Genomic DNA, 16,500 nt, shown 5'->3' with positions numbered 1-16,500 from the left:
GAAAAAAAAAGGGGAATGGAATTTTAATTTTTTGTTTTTCTTCTAATACAGGGGGTTTAAAAGAAGACAAAGTCATTAACTTAATTATAAACAATCGTTTTTGGTTTTTTTGGTTTTTTTGCTTTTTTCATCATCGTTTCACCAAATTTAAAAGGAAAAGTTTCGAAGATCAATAGCAAGACTTTAAATGGGACCAATGTGTGACTGGGAAGAAAACCCCCAATCCACGTGTTATCTCATCGGTCGGGTTGTGTCAGTCATTATCCCAATTTTGGAAATAAATAGATACCGGGGTTCTCTAATCCACGTGCTTGTCTCATCAGACTATACCTTTTATCGATAAGGCCAAACCAGATTCTTTTCATTTTGGGGTTTTATTTGTTTATTCCCATTGCCCTTTTTTTTTTTGGGTTTTTTCTTTTTGGTTTTGTTTTTGTTGTGTCGTGATTAGATACTCGTCTTGCGCATGCCTTTATCAGTTTTCTACCCCTTTTAATTTTTTTTTTCAGTCATTTTTTTTTTTTTTTTCATTTTCAAAAAACCCTCATCATCATCACATCTTCATCATATCTCTCATCTCCCCATCACTCATCTCATCATCACTTTACTTTATTTTTCACTTCATTTTCATCTTCTTCTTCTTTTTTTTTCTTTTTTTTCCCTTTTTCTTCCTTCTTCTTCTTTTCCTCTTTTTCTTCTTCTTTTTTTTCTTCTTCTTCTTCTTCTTCTTTTTTCCCTTTCCCTTCTTCTTCTTTTCTTCTTTTCTTCTTCTTCTTTCTTCTTTTCTTCTTCTTTTTCTTCTTCTTCTTCTTCTTCTTCTTTTTCATCTTTTTCTTCTTCTTCTTTTTTCTTCTTCTTCTTCTTCTTCTTCTTCTTTTTCTTCTTTTTTTTCTTCTTTTCTTTTCTTCTTCTTCTTCTTCTTCTTCTTCTTTTCTTCTTCTTCTTCTTCTTCTTTTTCTTCTTCTTCTTCTTCTTCTTTTCTTCTTTTTCTTCTTCTTCTTCTTCTTTTCTTCTTCTTCTTCTTTTCTTCTTTTCTTTTTTCTTCTTCTTCTTTTCTTCTCTTCTTCTTCTTCTTCTTCTTTTCTTCTTCTTTTCTTCTTCTTCTTTTTCTTCTTCTTCTTTTTCTTTTTCCCTTCTTCTTCTTCTTTCTTCTTCTTTTCTTCTCTTCTTCTTTTTTCTTCTTCTTCTTCTTCTTCTTCTTCTTCTTCTTCTTCTCTTCTTCTTCTTCTTCTTCTTCTTTTCTTCTTTTTTCTTCTTCTTCTTCTTCTTTTTTTCTTTTTTCTTCTTCTTCTTCTTTTCTTTTTCTTCTTCTTCTTCTTCTTCTTTCTTCTTTTCTTCTTCTTCTTTTTTTCTCTTCTTCTTCTTCTTTTTCTTTTTCTTCTTCTTTTTTCTTCTTCTTCTTCTTTTTTTCTTCTTCTTCTTTTCTTCTCTTCTTCTTTTTTTCTTCTTTCTTCTTTTCTTTTCTTTTCTTCTTTTTTTCTTTTTTCTTCCCCTTCTTCTTCTTCTTTTTCTTTTCTTCTTCTCTCCCTCCTTCAATCCCTCATTTTTCTCATCTTTTTCTTTTCATCAAGCAAAAATTTCCCCACCACAATAAATAATCAACATCAAAACCACTCCCCCTCCTCTTTCTCAACATCCCCCCCCCCCCCCCCCCCCCCCCCCCCCCCCCCCCCCCCCCCCCCCCCCCCCCCCCCCCCCCCCCCCCCCGCCCTCACCCACCCCTCTTTTCAACTTCTTTATCCTCCCATGCCCCCTCCTCACTCTGCCCGAAGAAATTTTCAGTGTAAAACGCCCTTTTCTATCCATTAAACATGCGTTATTTTAAAAACATCCGATCCACACCATTTCGGGGAAATTGAAAACCAAGTCTTACCACTATATCTTTGGGTAAAATTTTTACACCGGAAGTGGGGTCACCCGTACTTGACGCATTCATACACAAAAAACCAAAAAATCATAAAAAAAAAGATGACCTACAATAATTACAAATCTAGTGTAAAGTTGTCATCGATACGACTCTCTCACTTTTTTTGGGCCCCCAAACTGCATTTTTTACAGACGTTTTTTAAATTTTATCGGAAATTTTGACGATTAAAAGGGCTCCAAAAAAATAATCTTCGATAAAAAGCCCTCAAGGACTAATTTCTTTTTTTTTAAAAAAGGTTTTGGGTTCAATAATTTAGACAAGAAACTCACTAAATCTAAAATTTTTTTGTACTTTTCAAAATGGGGAAAATGTTTTAAAAAAATAGAATGTACACAGATATTTTTATTCAACTACCATTTACATGAAAAAAAACTAAAAACATTATCTTTGATCCACGCCTATCATTTTGTCTCAGAAAAATGTAAAAATTGGCTGGGGAGAAAAACCCCGGGGGAAAACTGCGGATATAGTGGGTGTTGGGGTTTGAGTGGTTAAGATCTTTTGAATACAATTGAAGAGGGGGTTTTTGTAAATTTTTTAAAACATTGCATCCGGTTTTTAAAACCGTTTTTCCCCCCATAAACTTGTTTAAAAAACATAAACTTTTTTTAAAAAACAATTGGCAACTTGAACAAAATTGAGATTTTGATCAAATAGAATAAAACCCCAAGAGACAAGTTGGGGAATTTTAAAGCTTGAATCTCAATATGAGGAAAGGTGATAAAGAGTTTTGTAAAGCTACACTCCATTTAAATATAAATAATTTTAAATATATATATATTAATTATATATTAAATATATATATATATTTATTTTTAAATTATTTATATATAAATATATTGAAGAAAAATGGGGTTTCGGGTCATTTATTCCCAAAAAGCAAATTTTTTCAATTCGGTGAAAAGGGCCGTGACGAGAATTTAGAAACATCCCCGGGTTAAACCCTTAAATTTAAAGCTTCGTGAAGTCCCGGGTTTTTGAAGGTTTCGGAAAATGGGGGTTATTTCAATCGATTGATAATTGAAATATTGTCATGCCAAAATCTTAAAAAGTGGGGTTTTTTTTTTTAGATAAACAAATTACTAGAGAATAGACGACCTCAACGGTACCTGGAAAAAAAACACACAGAGATGATTAGGAACCCGCGGGAAGCGGTATAGACGGCTTCGTACCCCAAAGTTACCCAGTTCGAATTCCTCCGCTACGCTTATGACCTGAGCATGTACCCCGCCTAGTTCAGTTTGCGGCGCTGCACTGCGGCTGACGCCCGGGGTTTTTCCCGTCTTTCCCCGGAATAGACCCAGGAAAGGACCCCTATGGAATGAATAAAGGGGGAAATTTTTGTTTTTATTTCCATTTATATTTTTTTTTTAACAGGGTGGTAACGGGTTTTTTTTTGTGCACGATACGTCACAATAATAATAATAATAATAAAAATAATAATAAAATAATTAAAAATAAATAATAATAATAATAAAATAATAATAAATAATAATAATATAATAATAAAAATAATAAAGATAAAATAACAATAATAATAATAATAATAAATTTTAAAAAAAATAAAATAAAAAGAAGAAGAAAGAAAAAGAAAAAGAAGAAGAAGAAGGGGAAAAAGAGAAGAAGAAAAATGATAATAAAATTTTAAATAATAACAACAATAATGGGAAAAAATAAAAAATAATACTAATAATAATAATAATAATAAAATAAATAAAAATAATAATAAAAATATAAAAATAACAAAAATAATAACAATAAAATGATGATAATAATAAAAATAAAAATAAAAACAATAATAATGTTAGATAAAAATAATAATAATAATAAAAATAAAAATAATAATAATAAAAATAAAATATAAAAATTTTTGTAGTATAATATATAATTATATTATATATAATATAAAATATATTATTTTTATATATAGGGTCAAACCAAGCAATATGAGCTCCGTGCGCTTTACAAGCAAAAAAATTTCAGAAAAACTATATTGTTAATTTTTGACGTTTACAACATAGAGATTGTGAGTGGTGTGAATCAAATCACCGGAAAGATGTAAAAAGGGTTGGTGGGTCTCCAAAATTGATGAGCGGGGGGGGGTGAAAAAGAAAAGAAAAGAAAAACAAATAACAAACAAACAAAGGAAATACATATGTGACCCCCCGTCTCAAACGGATTTTGTCGGAATAATTTTGATGTGAATTTTGAATTTTTTGCAGAAAAATACGACTTGGGTTGGTTTTTAAGTTTTAAAAGAGAAGAAAAAGAATTTTGGGGACCTTGCCCGGGAATTCAAATTTTTGGGCCAAATTTTTTTACAATTTTGGATATAATTTTGTATCTGGTTCATCCCGACTTTAAAAACCGTTTTAACCGATGGGTCACATATGAAAAAGGACGAAAAAAAAAAAACCCCAAAAAAACCCTGCAAAGCAAAAAGACAATGCATTTTTACCCGTGTATAAATTTCCGGGAGAATTTTTTTAAAAAAAAAGGTGTGGGGTTTTTTTTTTTTTTAGTTTGTGTTATTGCTCGATAGCGTTGTGGGCTCCCCCTTCCCTTAACCTGCTTTGATTCTTGATGTGAGTGAGTTAGTTTGTGGCGCGTGCATCGGTTTTATAGGCGGAAAATGTTTGGGGAAAAAAAAATAAAAAAGAGGAGAGAGGAGAGAGGAGAGAGAGAAAGAGAGAGAAGGTGGGGGGGGGGGGGGAAAAGGTGGAGTTGAGAGAAAGGCACGAAAGGGGAGAGGGAAATAAAGAGAAAGGGGGGGGGGGAGAAAATGGAGTTAGAGAGAAAATGGCGTAGGAGAGGAACGTAAGAGAGGGGGGAAAGGAAGAGAGAGGGGAAGGGGGAAAGGGGGGGGAGGGGGGGAGGAGGAAAGGTGGGTTGAGAAAAGGTTACGGGAAAAAGGGAGGAAGGGGGTTTTGGGGGGGGAGGGGGAGGGGAGGTCGCTTTTCTTTTTAAAAGTTATTCTCGTAAAAAAAATGCCCCTTGGTTTTGCTTACCCCCCCTAAAAAAAACAGAAAAAGATAAAACTCTATAAAACCCCACGTCCCAAAAATAAAAAAAAAAAAACCCTGAGTTCATGAAAGCCTTTTTTTCTTTGCGGTCTTGTGGGAGACACTCGCTTTTGGTGGGGGTCCTGGGTTTTAGCCTCATGGGGCATGGTTGAAACGTTGGAAAAGGCCCCTTTTTTCACATTCCCCACCGTATCAGGTGTAAAAGAGTACCGGCCGTTAACAGGTTTCTTGTCGGAAAAAGAATTGTATTATCGTCACAGGCGCATGTCTCGTTCACAGTTACGTGTTGCTGTGGTCAGGCCCCCTTGTAAAGCGCTTTGAGCAATTTAGTTGAATGCCCGTTTTTAAACCTTATTTAGTTTATAAAATTAAGACATTAAAAAAGCATTGGTAAGATAAAGAACTGATCAATGTTGAAAAGCTGCCAAAAAAGCAGAAAAAAAAAATACAAGAAAAAAAAAGCACTAAAAATATCGCGCCCTCAAAGGGGACAAACCTCAGCCCTTCTGTTTTATCGGCCAGACATCATAAAAGAAAATAAAAAGTGTAACTAAAGGGGCAAAGCCGTATTTATAAACAAAAAAGATCTATTATTTTTTATTTTTTATTATTATTATTATTATTATTTTTAATTATCATTATTATTATTATTATTATTATTTTTTATTTTATTATATTATTATTATCATTTTATTATTTTTATTTTTTTATATTATTATTTTATTTTATTTTTATCTTTTTATTTTTTTTTTTAATTATTATTATTATTTTATTATTACATTATTATTAATTTTAGTTTTTTACTATTTTTTAATTATTATTTTAAATATTTTTTATTATTATTTTTTATTTTTTATTTTTAATTTATAAATTTAAATTAATACCCTTAGAAAGCTTAAAACGAAAAAAATCGCCCCGTGACCAACCCCCCCCATTCATGAAAAATTCGAATCAAAAGAAATTCTTTTTGAAAAAAACTTGCACCCAAGGGTAGCCAATGTAAAAACGGCCGACTACTGGTGTCTTTCTTACCCCGGGATGTTGATGCCAAACGTGACGGATTTATTACGTGAAAAATGCACAAGATTTTTTGGTAATTTTATATCCCAAGCCCAAACCCCGGTTTAAAGCGACGTGCATGCATTCTCCCCCAACAGTAAAAAACCCCGTGAGTGACTTCTTCTTCTCCCCGCGTTTGGATATTAGGGTTGGGGGGTAGGGGAAAATAGGATGTTTTGTTGGTTACGGTTCAGTGGAGGATGTTTAAGATATCACCATAATGTTTTCTATCCCTCTTATTCTTTTTGACACATTTCAATATGGATTAAAATTCTTTTGTAAGATAAATGCCCCGGACGTTTTAAAACATGATACAAAGTTGTGGAGCGTTTCTTTAGGAAATAAATCGTTTTGATTGTTAAATTTAATTGATTGTTTGATTGATTTGTTGATTGTGATTTTTTGTCAAGATAGTGGATCGTTTTCATAATTGTATATTTTTTACTTTTTTTCTCGCACTTGGTGGGTAAAAAACTATGGACAAAGTTTGTGACCTCCTTTTTAGTTAAATGTGTTACGTAATAGATTATTAAAATTAAAAAATGTGATAATAAAGATGATAATAAAGATGTGAGAAAAAACAATTTTTTATTTTTATATTTAAATTTTTAAATTTTATTACTTTTTCATTATTATTATTATTATTTTTATATTTTTTTAATATTTTTATATTATTAATTTTTTCACATTATTATTTTATTATTATTATTATTATTATTATATTATATTATGATTATTATTATATTATTCTTTATTATTCTTATTATTATTATCATCATCATCATCATCATCATCTCATCATCCTCATCTTCATTCATCTTCTCTCATCATCATCATCATCATCATCATTATTATTCTTATTAGTCTTATTATTATTATTATATAATTATTATTATTTCATATTATATATTATTATTATTATTATATTCTTAATTTTCATTATCATTAGTATTTTATTCTTAATTATTATTATTATTATTATTTTATTATTATTTATATTATTATATTTAGTATAGTAGTGTAGTTGTTGTAGTAGTCGTAGTAGTAGCTAGTAGTAGTAGTAGGATTAAGTAGTTAGTAGTAGTGTAGTAGTGTAACAGCAGTTATTGTTGTAATCTCATTATCATCATCATTGATCATCCTCATCATGGTATCATCACCAAAGTCATAATGAATGCGAGTACTATATACTGTCTTCCGTAATATTTCGAATACTCCGTAAATATTGTCTTCATTCGTCCTTTTACCGCCATTATTCACTTCTGCGTCATGTACGATTTCATTAATTGTTTGTCCTAAGGCCACATTCGTGAGCTTCGGTCTTTTTATTTTGCGTGGGCTTTGTTTAGTTTCGGTTTTGTTTTGTTATATAATTTTCATTTTTTTTCTTGTACTTGCTAACTTTTGGCATCACAGTCGTTTACTTGACAAATAAATAATGATTGATTTACAAGTCTGATCTGAATTACGTCGGACCCGGTTATCGGTTTTTGTTATGTGTATTTTTGTATGAAGGGGAACCCGATAAGCTCAGTGGTAGAGCCACTCGCAGTCGTGATAATTTTTTTGACTCTGCCCCATCAGTAAATTGGGTAGTTGGATCCATAGTTAAGTCCTTGGAAAGGCTCTTACTCACATTCTCCCACCATACTCAGGTGTATAAATGAGTACTGGCTGTTAACATCGTTGACTTCTAGGAAAATGGTATATCGCTAACATGTTACGTGTTCCTGTTAGTCAGGGGACCTTTGCAAGCGATTGAGGACGTTTATTAGATCTTTTTGCGCTATATGAAAAACTTATTTTAGTTTAATTTACCAGAAATACATTGAGAAATTCAATTTTATATTTACACCCCACTGTCTTTAGATTGAGGAGGGTTGTTATATTAATGGTATGTTCAAAAGCTTTAACATTAAATTCACCTGGGTTTTTAATGACTAAACTAACTCAGTGTTCAACCTCACGCACCACACACACACATACCACACGTCGTAAACACACACCACACCCACACACACACTCGCACATGGTGAGCTATTTATTCTCGATTAAATCGTTTAATCCATTACCAGCTTTGTTCTTAGTGGTCTACCCCCTCCGATCTAATGATGTTAGTTTTTAATCTTTTCAAGACATTGATTTGAAGGCAGAGCAGAGCCTGCCTTCTTGAAATCTAAAAGTTCCGTAGTTTCCACGAAAAACAACAAGGTACTGTTAACGTTGCTGCTCGAAGCTCGAACGAATAAATAACAATGTGAATTGACTGTGTAAGCTTCAATTAAATATACGAACACGTGATAAAATGGGCGTTTCGGGTTTAACTTATCAACAAAACAGGATGAATGAAAACCTACAGATGAATGAGCTAATGTGGAAATGGCGTTGTTAAGATGAATAAAATAGTTCTTCTATAGTGTTTCATTCATCCTGTTTGGTTGATAAAGGTGATACCCGCAACGTCCCTTTTATCTGTTTTTGTATTAAATTGAAAGGAAAAAAAAAAACAAGGAAATGTCACAATAAATGGCATTACTAATCAACAGTTGTGACATCGAATGACCACAAATGCTCTAAAGTCTAAAATACAGTTTTCTAGCCCAGGACTTTACTTTTCAACAAGCTTTTTAATCAAAACGTCTATGCAGTTCTGTCACTCGCGTCAAAAAATTCGTATTTCTCGAATGTTCGTAGCAAAAGGCACGGTCTGTTTGTAGGTTTCTTTCTTGTATGTGAAATTTAATTTCATTATTTTACCTAGTTCGTGCTTTCGTTTTCAATGATTTTATAAAATTCATGGATAAAAAGGTTTCACATCTCTTTCTCTCTCTCTTTCTGTCTCTCTCTCTCTCTCTCTCTCACTCTCTCTCTATCTATCTCTCTCTCTCTTTCTCTCTCTCTCTCTCTCTCTTCTCTTCTATCGTTCTGTTCCTTCTCTGTCTCGCTGTCTTTCCTTCTTTCTCTCTTTTTCTCTCTCCTCTCTCTCTTTCTCTCACTCTCATCTCTCTCTTCTTCCCTCTTATTTTTTCTCTTCTTTCTTTCTCCTCTCTTTTGTCAATCATTATTGTCCCTTCTTCTTGTTTAATCTTCTTCCTTCTTTTGTTCCCATCTCTCACCCCCCCCTCCACTCCTCCTCTCACACGTCCTCCTATTTACTCCTCCTCCACCACCTTTCTTTTACCCCCCTTCTTCGTCTAAGCCAATTCTGTCATACTGTATGTTTCTCTCCACATAGATAATTAAAAAAATGCCCAAACAAAATTCACCGAATTTCGTCTTTTTCTAAAGTCGTTTTTTTGCTTTAAAATGGGTTTCCCATCAAATTTTAATCCTTTACACGTCTTTTGGGATTTCAAAAACTTACATCATATTTTATTTGGCTTGACTTTTATTTAGCCAAAAACCCCCCCTAATATGCTCAAAGCGCTTCCAATTTTTCCCCTGCCCCAACCCCAAAATGAAACTTAAACGGACATGACGCATTTTGGGGCGATATTACATTTTTTTTTCCCGAAAGAGTTTAACGCTTTTAAACCCGGCCGGGTTAACTTTTTAAAAACATTAGAAACGGTGAGAAAATGTGAAAAAGAGCCCTTTCCAAGGACTAAATTTATGTTTTTCCCACTAACCACATACCGCATTTTTAACCGTTTTCACCAAAGACACGTGCCCAGCGACGATGCGACCCCCGGTTCAATTTAATCCGTGTCGCCCCTTTTTTGCGTTTTAGTTTTGACACTGGCCTTAGTAAGGGCCCGGGGTTCGAGCCTCTCGAAGTACTTAAGGACCCCCTTGGGGAAAATTCTCTTTACTCACTTTCTCTCACCCGTATTCACTGTAAAATGATTGCCCTAGGGGGTTTAACAGCGTTGCTCTTTCAAAAAAAAAAATTAACCTTTAAAGGGGCTGTTGCTAGGGAACCCTGTGAAAAAGGCTTTAAAACCACATTTAGTGGACTTTTCCCCTATATAAATGCGTAGGTTTAATTTTTGTTTGTTTTTATAAAATTGTTACTGCCCTTTTGATAAAACTTTTAATGTCGCATTTGTAAAAAAATAAATACATCAAAATCTTTATTTAAAATACTTTTTTTTTCCCCCCCCCCTGTGAAAGGGTTAACGGGCTGTTTTTAGATTAAATGGCTTTCGTTACTGTAAAAAGGTAACCTCCATTTTTTTCTCTTTCTGTCTTCTTCATAAAAAAATTACATCTTTAATATATTTAAATATATTATATTTTATATATAATATATATTTTAATATATATATAAAAATTTTTTTTTTTTAAACAACCCTTCGGTCGAATCCCCTCAAAAATTAAATTTAAAGGGCATTTTCAAAATGGGGACGAGACCCCGGACAACAGACAACAACAACAGACGACAAAATTGAAACTTAAAAAGGGAGGGTTTTTTACGTACGGTGTACCCTTTCAAACCCAAGGGGCCCGGGAGCCGGATTTTTACCCCCGGTTTTTTGGGGAAAAAGGGCAAGATTTTTTGCTCTCCCCTTTTTGGGATATGACGCTATTTTTTTCCCGCAAAAAATTTTTCCCCTCCAGATCTATCAGCCCCGAAACCCAATAAATCGGGGGGAAAAAAAATCGACTGCACCGGATCAAACCCGGCCCCTTTGCTTGCGAGGGGCTCCCCCCCCTGACTAACGGGCCCCCCGCGTACAGGATGTAAAAACTAAAAATTAATGTGAAAAATGAGGGGGAACGGACCCCCGGGTTTACAAAAAATAAATTATATGAAAATGCTTGCTTGCTTGCATTTTAAAATCTTTTTTCCCCGGGGCGGATTTACGATCGCCCTAAGTTAAGTCTTTTAAAAAAAAACCCCAAAAAGTGAGGCTAAAAACAAAATGGTGAAAAAAACTTTTGGGAAACCGCCTCCCTGGACATGGTTTTTTTAGATTCAAAAAATTCTTTAAAAAACTTAAAACGTCCCTTTTTTTAAACATTTTAAAATTGTAGGGTAGGTCATTAAAACCCCAATTTTAATGTTTGACAAAATTTTAAAATTTTTTGGGCCCCAATATGTGTATTGGTTTTGAAAAATCACGGGGAAAATTAAAATTATTATTCAATTTTAATGTATCTTTTTAAAGCCCCTTTTTACGTTTGCACATTTTCATTGTATTTTTAAAATATTTTAATATTTTAACAATACAATGAAAATGTGCAAACGAAAACAGGGGCTTAAATAGATACATTAAAATTGAATAATAATTTTAATTTTCCCCTTTTGATTTTTCAAAACCAATACACATATTGGGCCATAACAATTAAATTAAGTTTAAACATTAAATTGGGCTTTTAATGACCATACCGTACAATATAAAATGTTTAAAAAAAGGGACGTTTTTTAAATTTTTTAAAAAAATATTTTTAATCTAAAAATCCATGTCCCCAGGGAGGGGGTTTTCCCAAAAGTTTTTTTCACCATATGTTTTAGCCTCACTTTTGGGTTTTTTTAAATGACTCTAACTTAGACGATCGTAAACTCCGCCCAGGGGAATAAGATTTAACATGCAAGCAAGCAAGCATTTTCATATAATTTATTCTTGTACCGGCGTCCGTTCCCCATCATTTTTCACATGTATATTTTATAGTTGTACATCCTGTACGCGGGGGTCCCGTTAGCTCAGTTGGTAGAGCACTCGCTCGCAAGCAAAGGGACCGAGATCGATCCTGGTGCAGTCGATTTTTTTTCCACCCAGCATTGATTGGGTTGCTGGGTCTGATAGATCTGGAGGAAAGTTCTTTGCGATAGACTAGCGTCATATCCAAAGGGTAGCATGCAATTGCTCTTGTCCGTTTCACGCTATAGAAACCGGGATAAACTCCGGCTCCATGGGCCCTTGGCTTTGAAGGACTACATCCTGTACGTACAAAAACCAATCCTTTTCAACGTTGCAATTCTGTCTGTCTGTCTGTCTGTCTGTCTGTCTGTCTGTCTGTCTCGTCGATTTTGAAAATGACATAATTCAATATTGAGGCATATCGACCGAAGGCTTGTTAAAAAAAAAAATATATTATATATATATATATATATATATATATATATAATATATATATATATTATATATATATAATAAAGATGTAATTTTTGATGATAGAAGACAGAATGAGAAATAATGGAGGTTACCTTATCTACAGTAACGAAGCCAATAAGTCATAACACAGCCATGTTAACCCTTTCACAGCGGGGAATGAAGTATTTCAAATAATGATTTTGATGTGATTCATCTTGTTTACAAATGCGAGACATTAACCGTTTCTATCAAGAGGGCAGTAACAATTTTATAAAACAAAACAAAAAATGAAACCTACAGCATTTATATAGGGAATAGTCCACTAAATGTGTTCAAAGCCTTTTGCACAGGGTCCCTAGCTAACAGCCCGTTATGCGTTAATTTTTTTTTTCGACAGAGACAACGCTGTTAACCACTAGACAATCATTTTACAGCTGAATACGGTGAGAGAATGTGAGTAAAGAGAATTTACCCAATGAGTCCATTATGTATCGTTCAGAGCAGGACTCGAACCCTGGGCCTTCCATCTAAGGCCAGTGTCACAACACTAAATCGCAAAAAGGATGCGACACGGATTAAATTGAAGCCGGTGTCGCATCGTCGCTGTCACGTGTCTTGGTGAAAACGGTAAGATGCGGCTATGTGGTCTAGTGGTATTGCATAATTGAGTCCTTGGAAAAGGCTCTTTACTCACATTCTCTCACCGTACTCAAGTGTAAAATGAGTACCTGGCCGTTAACAGCGTTATCTCTTTCGGGAAAAAAAAATGTAATATCGCCCAACATGCGTCATGTCTCGTTCTACATGTTACATTTTGCTGTCGGTCAGGGAACAATTGTGAAGCGCTTTGAGCATATTGAGGGGATATTGCGCTATATAATAGCTCAAGCTCAAGTAAGATATGATGTAACGTTAGACTGAAGTCGAATAGAGCGTGTAAAGGATGAAAATCGATGGCAAGCCGATTTGAAAGCAAAAAACGACTCTTAGAATAATGACGAAAGTCTGGTGAATTTTGTTTGACATTATTTTAAAAATTGTTTTATGGAATGTGGAGATGGAGGTAAGAATGGAGAAGATTGAATGGGAAATTATCTATGTGGATGAGAAACATGACAGTATGACAGAATTGGCTTAGACGAAGAAGGGGGGTAAAAGAAAGGTGGTGGAGGAGGAGTAATAGGAGGAGTGTGAGAGGAGGAGGTGGGAGGGGGGGGGGGGGGAGAGATGGGGAACAAAGAAGGGAGAAGATTAACAAGAAAGAAGGGGAAAATAATGATTGACAAAAGAGAGGGAGAAAGAAAAAGAGAAAAAAATAAGAGGGAAGAAGAGAGAGTATGAGAGTGAGAGAAAGAGAGAGAGAGAGAGAGAGAAATAGAGAGAAAGAAGGAAAGACAGCGAGACAGAGAGGAACAGAGAGAGAGAGAGAGAGAGAGAGAGAGAGAGAGAGAGAGAGAGAGAGAGAGAGATAGAGAGAGATAGAGAGAGAGAGAGAGAGAGAGACAGAAAGAGAGAGAGAAAGAGATGTGAAACCATTTTTATCCAGTGGAATTTAATAAAACATTGAAAACGAAAGCACGAACTAGAGTAAAATAATGAAATTAAATTTCACATACAAGAAAGAAACCTAAAAACAGACCTGCCTTTTGCTACGAAACATTCGTAGAATTACGAATTTTTGACTCCAGTGACAGAACTGCATAGACGTTTTTGATAGAATAAATCTTGTTGAAAAGGAAAGTCTGGTGGCTTAGAAACTGTATTTAGGACTTAGGAGCATTTGTGGTCATTCTGAGGGCACAACTTTGATTAGTAATGCTATTTATTGTGACATTTTCCTTGTTTGTTCCACTTCAATTTAATTATAAAAACAGATAAAATGGACGTTTCGGGTATCCCCTTTATCAACCAAACAGGATGAATGAAACACTAAAGATGAACTATTTTATTCATCTTTACAACGCCACTTCCACATTATCTCATTCATCTGTAGTGTTTCATTCATCCTGTTTTGTTGATAAACTTGAAACCCGAAACGCCCATTTTATCACGTTTTCATATATTTAATTGAAGCTTACATTTAATTTCACATTGTTATTTATTTTTTCGAGCTTCGAGCAGCAACATTTACATTACCTTGTTGTTTTTCGTGGAAACTACGAACTTTTTAGATTTGAAGAAGGCAGCTCTACTCTGCATTCAAACAATGTGCTTGAAACGATTAAAACTAGACATCATTAGAACGGAGGGGGAAGACACTCAGGACAAAGCTGGTAATGATTAAACGATTTAATCGAGAATAAATAGCTCACCATTGTGCGAGTGTGTGTGTGTGCGTGTGTTTACGACGTGTGTATGTGTGTGTGCGTGTGTCTTTGTGAGTGCGTGAGGTTGAAAACTGAGTTATATTATACATTAAACCCAGGTGATTTAATGTTAAAGCTTTTGAACATACAATTAATTTAATAACCCTCCTCAATCTAAAGACATTGGGGTGTAAATATAAATATTGAATTTCTCAAAGTAATTTCTTGCAAACTAAACTAAACATGATGTTTTATATAGCGCAAAATCTAATAAACGTCCTCAAAGCGCTTTCAAAGTTCCCTGACTAACAGCAACACGTAACATGTTAAGCGATATTACAATTTTCCCTAGAAGACAACGCTGTTAACAGCGAGGTGCTCATTTTATACCTGAGTAAGGTGGGAGAGTGCGAGTAAAGAGCCTTTTTCCAAGGACTAAACTATGGATCCAGCTACCCAATTACTGATGGGGCAGAGAAAAGAAATTTATCTCGACTGCGAGTGCTCTACCAACTGAGCTATCTATCGTGTTCCCCTTCATACAAAAATACAACATAAAAAACCGATAAACGGGTCGACGTAATTCAGATCAGAACTTGTAAATCAATCATCATTTATTTGTCAATAAACTGACTGTGATGGCAAAAGTCACAAGTACAAGAGGAAAAAAAATGAAAACAATAACACAAAACAAAGCCGAAACTAAACAAACCCAAGCAAAATCATAGACCAAAGATCCAAATGTGTCTTAGGACAAACAAACAAACAATGAAATCATACATGACGCAGATGGGAATAATGGCGGGGAAAATGACGAATGAAGACAATATTTACGGGGTATCGAAATGATTATCGTAGACAGATATAGTACTCGCATTCATCATGACTTTGGTGATGATGACCATGATGATGATGATGATGATGATATTACTGATAATAATGATGATACAACAACAACAACTGCTGTTACTACTACTACTACTACTACTACTACTACTACTACTACTACTCTACTACTACTACTACTACTACTACACTACTACTACTACTAATACTAATAATAATAATAATAAATAATAATAATAATAATAATAATAATAATAATAATAATAATAATACTAATGATAATGATAATAATAATAATAATAATAATAATAATAATAATGATATAATAATAATAATAATGATAATAATAATAATAAAATAATAATAATAATAATAAATGATGATATGATGATGATGATGATGATGATGATGATGATGATGATGATGATGATGATGATGATGATGATGATGATAATAATAATAAGAATAATAAGAATAATAATAATAATAATAAATAATAATAATAATAATAATAATAATAATAATAATAATAATAATAATGATGATAAATAATAATAATAATAATAATAATAATAATAATATAATAATAATAATAATAATAATAATAATTGATAATAATAATAATAATAATAATAAATATAAAAATAAAATGAATTATTATTATCATCATCATCATTATTATCATCATTATTAATATTAATAATACTATTACGATAACCCATTTAACTGAAAAGGGAGGATCACAAACTTTGTCCATAGTCATTTATCCATCCAAAGTGCGAGAAGAAAACTATAATATATTATAATTATGAAAATCGATCCTACTATCATTGATCAATAAATCACAATCAATCAATCAATCAATCAATCAATCAATTAATTAATCAATCAATTTATTCCATCATGAAACTGCTCCACAACTTTGTATCATGTTAAAATCTGTCCGGACATCTTATCTTACAAACGAATTTACTCCATGGGATTGACTGTGTGAAGAAAGAAGTAAGAGGTGATATATAGATAGATACATTATGGTGATATCTATAAACATCCTTCCACTAGAACCGTAACCACCACTAACATCGCTATTCCACTACCACCAACCATAATATCACAAACGCAGGGGGAGAAGAAGAAGTCACTCACGGTGATTGTTACATGTTGCCGAGAATGCATGCACGTCGCTTTAAACCGGGCCTAGTCTTGTGAGTGAGTAATATTACCAAGACTCATTGTGCATTATCGTCTCACGTAATAAATGCACGTGCATCGAATCGGCACTCGACAACCGGCGTAAGAAA

At 33.4% G+C, this 16,500-nt stretch overlaps 1 protein-coding gene across 4 annotated transcripts in view; it reads right to left on the bottom strand.

Annotated features, from left to right (window-relative positions):
• Nucleotides 1–16,500, bottom strand: part of LOC144958594 (innexin unc-9-like) — a 576,099-nt gene that overhangs the window by 214,638 nt on the left and 344,961 nt on the right. Inside the window, exon 1 of one of the 4 annotated variants that reach the window (XR_013642473.1) lies at nucleotides 16,161–16,285. The exons of 1 other annotated variant lie outside the window; for it this stretch is intronic. The gene's annotated coding sequence lies outside the window, so the exon portion shown is untranslated. Of the gene's footprint in view, nucleotides 1–15,947; nucleotides 16,349–16,500 lie in introns of those variants that run through there. 2 more of the 4 variants (XM_078890678.1, XM_078890679.1) reach the window with 2 other exon arrangements.

This window comes from Berghia stephanieae, chromosome 13 (genome assembly GCF_034508935.2).
Source record: "Berghia stephanieae isolate SIO BIC M18660-M18661 chromosome 13, UCSD_Bste_1.3, whole genome shotgun sequence".
Lineage (NCBI taxonomy): Eukaryota > Metazoa > Mollusca > Gastropoda > Nudibranchia > Aeolidiidae > Berghia > Berghia stephanieae.
Note: the sequence above shows the minus strand (reverse complement) of the source record. Positions and strands in the feature narration are given on the sequence as shown.